Below are 9,677 nucleotides of genomic sequence, written 5' to 3'. Positions count from 1 at the left end.
GAATGGGCAAAAGTTGGAAGCATTTCCTTTGAAAACTGACTCAAGAAAAGGATGCCCTCTCTCACCACTCCTATTCAACATAGTATTGGAAGTTCTGGTGAGATCAGTCAGGCAAGAGAAAGAAATTAGGTATTCAAATAGAAAGAGAGGAAGTCATATTGTCACTGTTTGCAGATGATGTGATTGTACATTTAGAAAACCTCATCGTCTCAGCCTCAAATCTCCTTAAGCTGATAAGCAACTTCAGCAAAGTCTCAGAATACAAATTCATTGTGCAACAATCACAAGCATCCTAGACACCAATAATAAAGAAACAGAGAGCCAAATCACGAGTGAACTCCCATTCACAGTTGCCACAAAGAGAATAAAACACCTAGGAATCAACTTAGAAGGGATGTGAAGTACCTCTTCAAGAAGTACAAATCACTGCCCAAGGAAATAAGAGATGACATAAACAAATGGAAAAACATTCCATCCTCGTGGATAGGAAGAATCAATATCGTGAAAATGGCCATACTGCCCAAAGTAATTTATAGATTCAATGCTATCTCCATCAAGCTACCATTGACTTTCTTCATAGAATTGGAAAAAACTACTTTAAATTTTATGTGGAACCAAAAGAGAGCCTGTATAGCCAAGAAAATCCTAAGCAAAAAGAACAAAACTGGAGGCATCACGCTACCGGACTTCAAATTATACTGCAAGGCTACAGTAACCAAAACAGCATGGTACTGATACCAAAACAGATATATAGACCAATGGAACAGAACAGAGGCCTCAGAAATAAAGCCACACATCTACAACCATCTGAGCTTTGAAAAACCTGACAAAAACAAGAATTGGGAAAGGATTTCCTATTTAATAAATGGGTGTTGGGAAAACTGGCTAGCCATATGGAGAAAAATGAAACTGGACCCCTTCATTACACCTTATACAAAAATTAACTGAAGATGGATTAAAGACTTAAACATAAGACCTAAAACCACAAAAACCCTGGAAGAAAACTTAGGAAATAGCATTCAGGACATAGACATGGGCAAAGACTTCATGACTAAAACACCAAAAGCAACAGCAACAAAATCAAATGAGATCTAATTAAACTAAGAGCTTCTACACAGCAAAATAAACTATCATCAGTGTGAACAGGCAACCTACAGAATGGGAGAAAATTTTTACAATCTGTCCATCTGACAAAAGGTTAATATCCAGAATCTACAAGGAACTTAAACGAATTTAAAAGAGAAAAAAAACCATCTCCATCAACAAGCAGGCGAAGCATATGAACAGACACTTTTCAAAAGAAGACATTTATGTGGCCAACAAACATGAAAAAAAGCTCATCATCATTAGTCATTAGAGAAATGCAAATTAAAACAACGAGATACCATCTCATGCCAATTAGAATGGCGATCATTAAAAAGTCAGGAAACAACAGATGCTGAGAGGATGTGGAGAAATAGAAATGCTTTGACTCTGTTTGTGGGAGTATAAATTAGTTCAATCATTGTGGAAGGTAGTGTGGCAATTCCTCAAGGATCTAGAACTAGAAATACTATGTGACTCAGCAATCCCATTATTGGGTATATACCCAAAGGATTATAAATTATTCTATTATAAAGACGCATGCACACATTTGTTTATTGTGGCACTATCACAATAGCAAAGACTTGGAATCAACCCAAATGTCCATCAATGACAGACTAGATAAAGAAAATGGGGCACATATACACCATGAATACTATGCAGGCATAAAAAAGATGAGTTCATGTCCTCTGCAGGGACACAGATGAAGCTGGGAGCCATCATTCTCGTAAACTAACACAGGAACAGAAAACCAAACACCGTATGTTCTCACTCATAAGTGTCAGTTGAACAATGAGAACACATAGACACAGGGTGGGGAACATCACACACTGGGGCCTGTCAAGGGGTGGAGGGCTAGGGGAGGGATAGCATTAGGAGAAATACCTAATGTAGATGACAGGTTCATAGGTGCAGGAGACCACCATGGCACCTGTATACCTATTTAACAATCCTGCACGTTCTGCACATGTATCCCAGAACTTAAGGTATAATAATAATAATAACAACAAAAATCTACCCAAGGAGAAACAAAATACATGTTTTAGGTGAAATGGAAGCAATTATCAACAAGTTAGAAAATATAAAATATTATGTCATAGGATGAAAATGGGCATCATTATTACACACAGTTTATTTGAGAATGGTAAAGAATGGCTTAACCTAGGTGGGTTTCCTGCATTCCTGCGGATTGAAATAGGCCTTAAAATATTTGCTGTGAGAATCAGAGTAGGGGTTTCAGATGGGTTGGGATGCTTTACATAGAGGTGTAGAGGTCTGTGATGGGAAAGAGTAGGTGGATGGAAGAGGGAAGGATTCACTGAGTGTAAACTAAAATGATTTATACAGGTAAGAATTGAAATTTGGTGTCTATCAGATACCGTGTAAACATCACCTCTGTTGTCATTGCATCATTTTTGGAAAGGCTATTTTTTCCCCCTGATGAATTGTCTTGACAACCTTGTCAAAATCCAATTGACTATAAATGTGTGAAGGGTTTTTTTGGGGGGCTCTCAATTCTACTCCATTGATCTATATGTCTGTCCTAATGCCTATAGTACACTGTCTTGAAGTCTTAAGTACTGTACCTTTGTATTAATATCAACTTACTAAATCAAGGAGTGTGAGTCTTTTGTTGTCCTTTTTCAATACTGTTTTCACTATTCTGGGTCCCTTGAATCTTCATATGAAATTTAAGATTAACTTGTCAATTTCTTCAAAGGAGCCAATGGGGATTTTGACAGGATTGCACTAAATCTGTAAAACAGGGAGTTAGGCCATTTAAAAAATTGAAGTAAAATTCACACAACATACAATTAACCAGTGGAAAGCATACACCTAAGTGGTATTTAATGTATTCACAATGTTGTGCAACCATCAGCTTTCTCTGGTTTCAAATGTTTTTATCACACCACAAAAACACATTATATTCGTTAAATAATTACTCCATTCCCCCACTCTATCACGTAATAACCTCTAATCTTCTTTCTGTCTCTATGGGTTTGCCTGTTATGGATATATAAAGAACTCATAGCATATGTGACCTTTTGTTTCAGGGTCCTTACACTTACAATGTTTTGGAGGCTCATCTAAATTGTAGCATACACCAGTACTTCATTCTTTTTTGTGCATAAAAAATATTTTATTTTCCATGCACATACATATATCACAAATTGTTATTCATCTGTTTATGGACATTTGTATTTTTTCCAACTTTTTGTTCTTATAGATAATGTTGCTTTGAACATTTGTGTATGTTTCTTTATGGGCATGTTTTCATAATTCTTGGGTATATACTCAGGAGTTGAATGGCTGGGTCAAATGGTGATTTTATGTTTATCTTCTTGTATAAGAGCCAAACTTTTCTACGATGAATGTGGCATTTTATATCCCTTCCAGCAATGTAGAAGGATTTCTATTTTTCCACATAATTGTGAATACTTGTAATTTTCTGTGTTTATTAAAGCCATCCTAGTGAATGTAAAGTGGTATCTCAGTATGGATTTATTTATTTATTTATTTTGAGACAGAGTCTCACTCTGTTGCCCAGGCTGGAGTGCAGTGGCATGATCTCAGCTCCCTGCAACCTCTCCCTCCTGGGTTCAAGCAATTCTCCTGCCTCAGTCCCCAGAGCAGCTGGGATTACTGGCATGTGCCACCACGTCTGACTAATTTTTATATTTTTGGTAGAGATAGGGTTTCACCGTGTTGGCCAGGCTGGTTGCGAACTCTTGACCTCAGGTGATCTGCCCACCTTGGTTCCTAGGTGCTGTGATTACAGGTGAGGGCCACCACACCCAGCTCTCATTGGGGTTTTAACTTGTATTTAATGACCAGTGATTTTGAACTTCTTTTAATATACTGCTACCCATTTGTATATCTTCTTTGGAGAAATGTCATTCAAGTCCATTTCCTATTTAAGTTGCCTTTATTTTTCTTTTTAAGCTGTTAGAATTGTTTATGTTTTCAAAACAGTAAACTCTTACATATACATAATATGAAAATATTTCCTCCCATTCTGTCAGTTGTCATTTCACATTCCTAATTATATTCTTGATGCACAAAGTTTAATTTTGATGAAGTTTGGTTTATCTATTTTTTCTTTTGCTACTCTGGTATCAAATTTATGAATCTATTGCCAAATATGAAGTCATGAAGATTTACCTCTATGTTTTATTCTAAGAGTTTTATAATTTTAGCTCTTATATTTAAGTTTTTCCATCCATTTTCAGTTATATTTTTCATTTGGAGTGAGGTAGAGAAGGTCTGAGCTTCATTCTTTTGTATTTTGTCATCCAATTGTATCATCACCATTTATTGAAGAGATTCTTTCCTCTGATTGAATGGTCTAGGCACCCTTGATAAAACTAAATTGGCCATAGATGTTTAGGTTTATTTCTTGATTTTGGTTTTATTCCATTGGTCTTGAGTCTATCTTTATGCTAGGACCACACTTTTGATTATTATACCTTGTAGTAAGTTTTGAAGTTGGAAACTGAGAACTCACTGATACAGAAATTAAGAAGAAATTACTCAGGCAGATAGTAAGCATTTGGGAGTCCTCGGTAGGGTTTTTCTTTTTAATGAAAAGCAACCCCAAATCATTTTCCGGGAAAGAGCAGCCTGTAAAATCGAGCTGCAGACATAGAGAAGCAAGCTGGAAGCCTGCACCGGTGAATTTGGTAGGAAAGAGCTACCTGTGACTAGGTATGTTCAAAATGGCGGCTCCATCTTCCCTTCCCTTTGCCAGCCACATGTACAGTAAGGAGCAGACAAGATGGCACCGGTCAAGTGGAAAGTCCATTTGCATAATAAGATTAGAGTGAGGTGGCCCGCCTTCCCTGTCCACTATGTAAATGCCACACCTGATTGAACCAATCTTTGGGCTCCATGTAAATCAGACACTGCCTTTTCCAGCCTGCTTATAAAATCTGCTGGGTCTGCCTCCTTCCCCCTCTTCCCCCTGTCTCATAAGAAGTTGCTCTTTTCTCTCCTTTCTTCTATTAAATGTTCAGCTACTTAACCCACTCAGATGTGTCTGTGTCCTAAATTTTCCTGGGGCATGATGACAAATCTGTGGGTATATATCCCAGAAAACGTAGCTGCTTCATCACCATGTAGTTGCATATAAATTGAATAATCAACTTTCTCATTTCTGGAAAAAAGACCATTGGTATTTTGGTAGGGATTGCATGAATTTTTAGATCACTTTGAGGAGTATTGCCATCTTAATATTAAGCCTTCCAATCCTTGAACATGGGATAGTTTTCAATTTATTTAGGTATTATGTATTCTTTTCTCCTCTGTTGCAAGGGTCTGTTTTAGTTTAAAAGGCAAGTTTATCTTAAATTTTGTATTTGGTTATGACCATTGATTGCCTGATTTTAAAAAGATACCATACTAAATGCCTTCTTTTTAAAAAAATTTTTTGGCTTATTTTAGATTCAGGAAGTGCATGTTCACATTTGTTACATGGGTATACTGTGTGATGCTGAAGTTTAGGGTACAAATAATGCTGTCACCTGGGTAGTGAGACGAGTACCCAATAGGTAGCTTTTCAGCCCTTGCCTTTATATCTCTCTACCCTCTATAGTAATTCCGTGTGTATTGTTTCCATCTTTGTGTCCCACTTTTATATGAGAACATGTGGTATTTGGTTTTCTGTTGCTGGATTAATTCTCTCAAGTTAATGACCTCTAGCGGCATCTATGTTGCTGCAAAGACATGATTTTTTTAATGGCTGCATAGCATTTCATGGTGTATATATACCACATTTTCTTTTCTTTTCTTTTTCTTTTTTTGGGATATGACCTTTATTGAGCTTATCCACCAGAGTGGAAATAATGTCTGTACAAAACGAAATGTTTGTTACTGTAACTTCTGCATCACAATTAAAATCCAAACAATTTTTTAAAAACAGTCGACTCAATCAAAACCCACTACTTAAGAATCAGTAGCTTCTTTGAAGCCAGAGTAACACTTAAATATGGTTAAGACTCGAATGCAGAAATTTGATTGGTTGGAAAGCTAATTAAACTTCCAACTTGCTCAAATAAAATTACAAAAAGGCAAAATTGTGTTTTTCACAGAGATACAGTCCACTGGAATCACCAACACAGGACAGCTGTTAGAGTATTTAGAGTCCTGAGATAACAAGGAATCCAGGCATCCTTTAGACAGTCTTCTGTTGTCCTTTCTTCCCAATCAGAGATTTGTGGATGTGTGGAATGACACCATCACCAGCAATTGTAGCCTTGATAAGCGAATCCAATTCTTCATCTCCACGAATAGCAAGTTGCAAGTGACAAGGAGTAATACACTTTACCTTTAAGTCTTTTGATGCATTTCCTGCCAGTTCGAGTACCTCGGCCGTGAGGTACTCCATGATGGCAGCGCTGTACACAGCGGCAGTCGCACCCACACGTCCATGACTGGTCCTAGATTTCAGCTGTCGATGAATAAGGCACACTGGGAACTGCAAGCCGGCTCTCTGCGAGCGGGAAACCGCCTTTGTCTTGGCCTTTCCAGAGTCCTTTCCAGCCTTCCCGCCAGCCATTTCGAATTCTGCTGAAGCTGAAACAAACAACGCAGAGAAAAGGCTAATTGGACCCACGGTGAGATCCCACCACCTACTCCTTTGTCGCACCACGATTCAAACTGCACCACATTTTCTTTATGCGACACATCATTGGTTGGCTCTATGTCTTTACTGTTGTGAATAGTGCAGGGATGGACGTACGAGCACATGTGTCTTTTTAGTAGAACAATTTGTTTTCCATTGGGTACATACCCAGTAGTGGAATTGCTGCATCAAATGGTAGTTTTGCTTTTAGTTCTTTGAGAAATCTCCAAACTGCTTTCCATAGTGGCTGAACTAACTTACATTCCCACCAGTAGTATATAAGTGTGTTCTTTTCTCTGCAGTCTCACCAATATCTGTTATTTTTTGGCTTTTTAATCATATCCATTTTGACTGGTATGAGATGATATCTCACTGTGGTTTTGATTTGCAGTTCTCTGACAATTAGTGATGTTGAGTATTTTGTCATATGCTTGTGGGCCATGTGTATGTCTTCTTCGGAAGGACATATGTCCTTTGCCCACTTTTTAATGGGGTTACTTGTTTTTTAACTTGTTGAATTGTCTAACTTCCTTAGAGATTCTCACTGTTGAATCATTGTTGGATTCACAGTTTGCAAATATTTTGTCCCATTCTGTAGGCTGTCTGTTTATTCTGTTGGTAGTTTCTCTTGCTGTGCAGAAGCTCTTTAATTAGGTCCCACTTGTCAATATTCATTTTGGTTCCAATTGCTTTTGAGGAATTATTCATAAATTCTTTGCTAAAGCCTGTATCCAGAATGGTATTTTATAGATTTTTTTTTTTCCTATAGGATTCTTATAGTTTGAGGTCTTAAATTTAGATCATTAATCCATCTCAAGTTAATGTTTATATAAAGTGCAAGGAAGTGTTCCAGTTTCATTCTGCATATGGCTAGTCAGTTATCCTAGTTCAATATACTAAATAGAGAATTTTTTCCCTCACTGATTATTTTTGTCAACTTTGTTGAAGATGAGATGGCTATAGGTGTGTGGCTTTATTTCTGGCTGCTCTACTTTTGTTCAATTTGTGTTTTGTACCAGTTACATGCTCTCTTGGTTACTGTAAGCTTACAGTATAGTTTGAAGTCACCTAATGTGAAGCTTCCCAGTGTTCTTTTTGCTTAGGATCACTTTGGATTTGGGCTCTTCTTTGGTTCCATATGAATTTTAGAATAAAATGACATTGGTAGTTTGATAGGAATAGCATTGAATCTGTAGATAGCTTTGGGCAGTCTAGCCATTTTAATGATATTGATTATTTCAATCCATAAGCATGAACTGTTTTTCCATTTGTTTGTGTCATGTATGATTTTGTTCAGCAGTATTTTGTAGCTCTCCTTGTAGAGACCTTTTTGCCCCATTTGTTAGTTGTATTCCTAGGTTTATTCCTGTGGCTATTGTAAATGGGATTGAGTTCTTGATTTGGCTTTCAGCATGAGCATTTTTGGTGTATAAAAATGCTACAGATTTTTGAATATGTATTTTGTGTACTGAAATCTCACTGAAGTTGTGTATCAGTTCCAGGAGTTTTTGGAAGGTTCCTTAGGGTTTTCTAGGTCTCAGATGGTTCTTCGAGGTCTGAGACGAGTCTTCTACTTCTACTAGTAGAAGATGGGCCTTGCAGTCTTGAGGACAGTAGAAGGATGGGTCTTATTTTTAATCCACCTTCCTGCTCTTTGCCTTTTATGTGGAATATTTAGACTGTTTATCTTCAATGTTAACATTGATATATGAGGTTTTGATTCTATTGTGAAGTGGTTAGCTGGTTGCTTTGTAGTTTCTATAGTGTGATTGCTTTATAGAGTCTGTGGGCTACATACTTAAGTGTGTTTTTTTGGTAGCAGGTATTGTTCTTCCATTTCCATATTTAGAATTCCCTTAATGATCTCTTATAAGCCTGGTCTAATGGTAACAGATTTTCCTGGCACTTACTTGTTTGGACAACATTGTATTTCTTTGCTTTTGAAGCTTAGTTTGGCAAAATATAAAATTCTTTTTTTGTAATTTTTTTCTAAATGAATGTTGAAAATAGGCTGAGCATCCTTTTAGCTTGACAAGGTTCTCTTTGTATGTGATCTGACCTTTTTCTCTAGTTGCCTTTAAAATTATGTTTTAGCCTTGGTTTTGGACAGCCTGGTGAATAAATGCCTTGGTGATGTTAATTTTGTATAGTGTCTCACATATATTCCCTGGGTTTATTGTATTTGAATGTCTACCTGTCTAGCAAGTTTGGGAACATTTTCTCAACTTATTAGCTCAGATATATTTTCTAGATTGGTTACTTTTACTTCTCTCTCAGGAATGCCAATAATCCCTAGGTTTACTCCTTTTAAATAATCAAGTATTTCTTGAAGATTTTGTTCCTTTATTAAAATTATTTTTTCTTTATTTTTGTCTGAGTTAGTTCAAAAGACTGGTGTTCAAGCTCTGAAATTGGTCCAGTCTATCGATAAACCCTTCAATTGTATTCTGAAATTCCTTAAGTGAGTCTTTTAATTCCAGAAGCTTTGATTTCTTTTTAAGATGTTTATCTGTCGCTCCATCTCCTGGACTGCTTTAGTAGTTTATTTGCGTTGATTTTCAACCTTGTCTTGGATCACTAAGCTTACTTGCAATCCATATTTTGAATTGTTTATCTGTCATTTCTGAGTTGCCAGTTTGATTAGGGTTCATTGCTGGGGAGTTCATGCGATGCTTTGGTGGTTTTACAACATTCAGACATTTCATGGTGCCAGAATTCTTATGCTGGTTTCTTCTTATTTGAAGAGGCTATCCCTTCTGATTTTTGAAATTATTTTTGTGCAGATAGAATTATTTTTCCTCTCCCTATTTTTTTTTCTTTCCTTTTTCTCTCCTGCTTCCAATGGGGTGTGACTATAAAGTATGCTGTGTAGGGCCTTTGACTTTGATTCTATAGCTGTGTTCACCTCTGTGGGTAGTTTTATATTGGCCTGTGCAGTTTGACATACAAGTCAGTAGATGGCACTTATGAGCAA

The 9,677-nt window shown here is 36.9% G+C and overlaps 1 pseudogene across 1 annotated transcript; it reads right to left on the bottom strand.

Annotated features, from left to right (window-relative positions):
- Positions 1 to 5,875: 5,875 nt before the first annotated feature.
- On the bottom strand, positions 5,876 to 6,736 carry LOC110744154 (annotated as a pseudogene). The gene has a single exon (XR_002524381.2). The product of XR_002524381.2 is annotated as a histone H2A.Z pseudogene (transcript).
- Between the last annotated feature and the right edge of the window lie 2,941 nt (positions 6,737 to 9,677).

This window comes from Papio anubis, chromosome 11 (assembly GCF_008728515.1).
Source record: "Papio anubis isolate 15944 chromosome 11, Panubis1.0, whole genome shotgun sequence".
NCBI classification, from domain to species: domain Eukaryota; kingdom Metazoa; phylum Chordata; class Mammalia; order Primates; family Cercopithecidae; genus Papio; species Papio anubis.
The sequence above is the reverse complement of the archived record's forward strand: the minus strand, read 5'-3'. Positions and strand labels throughout refer to the sequence as shown.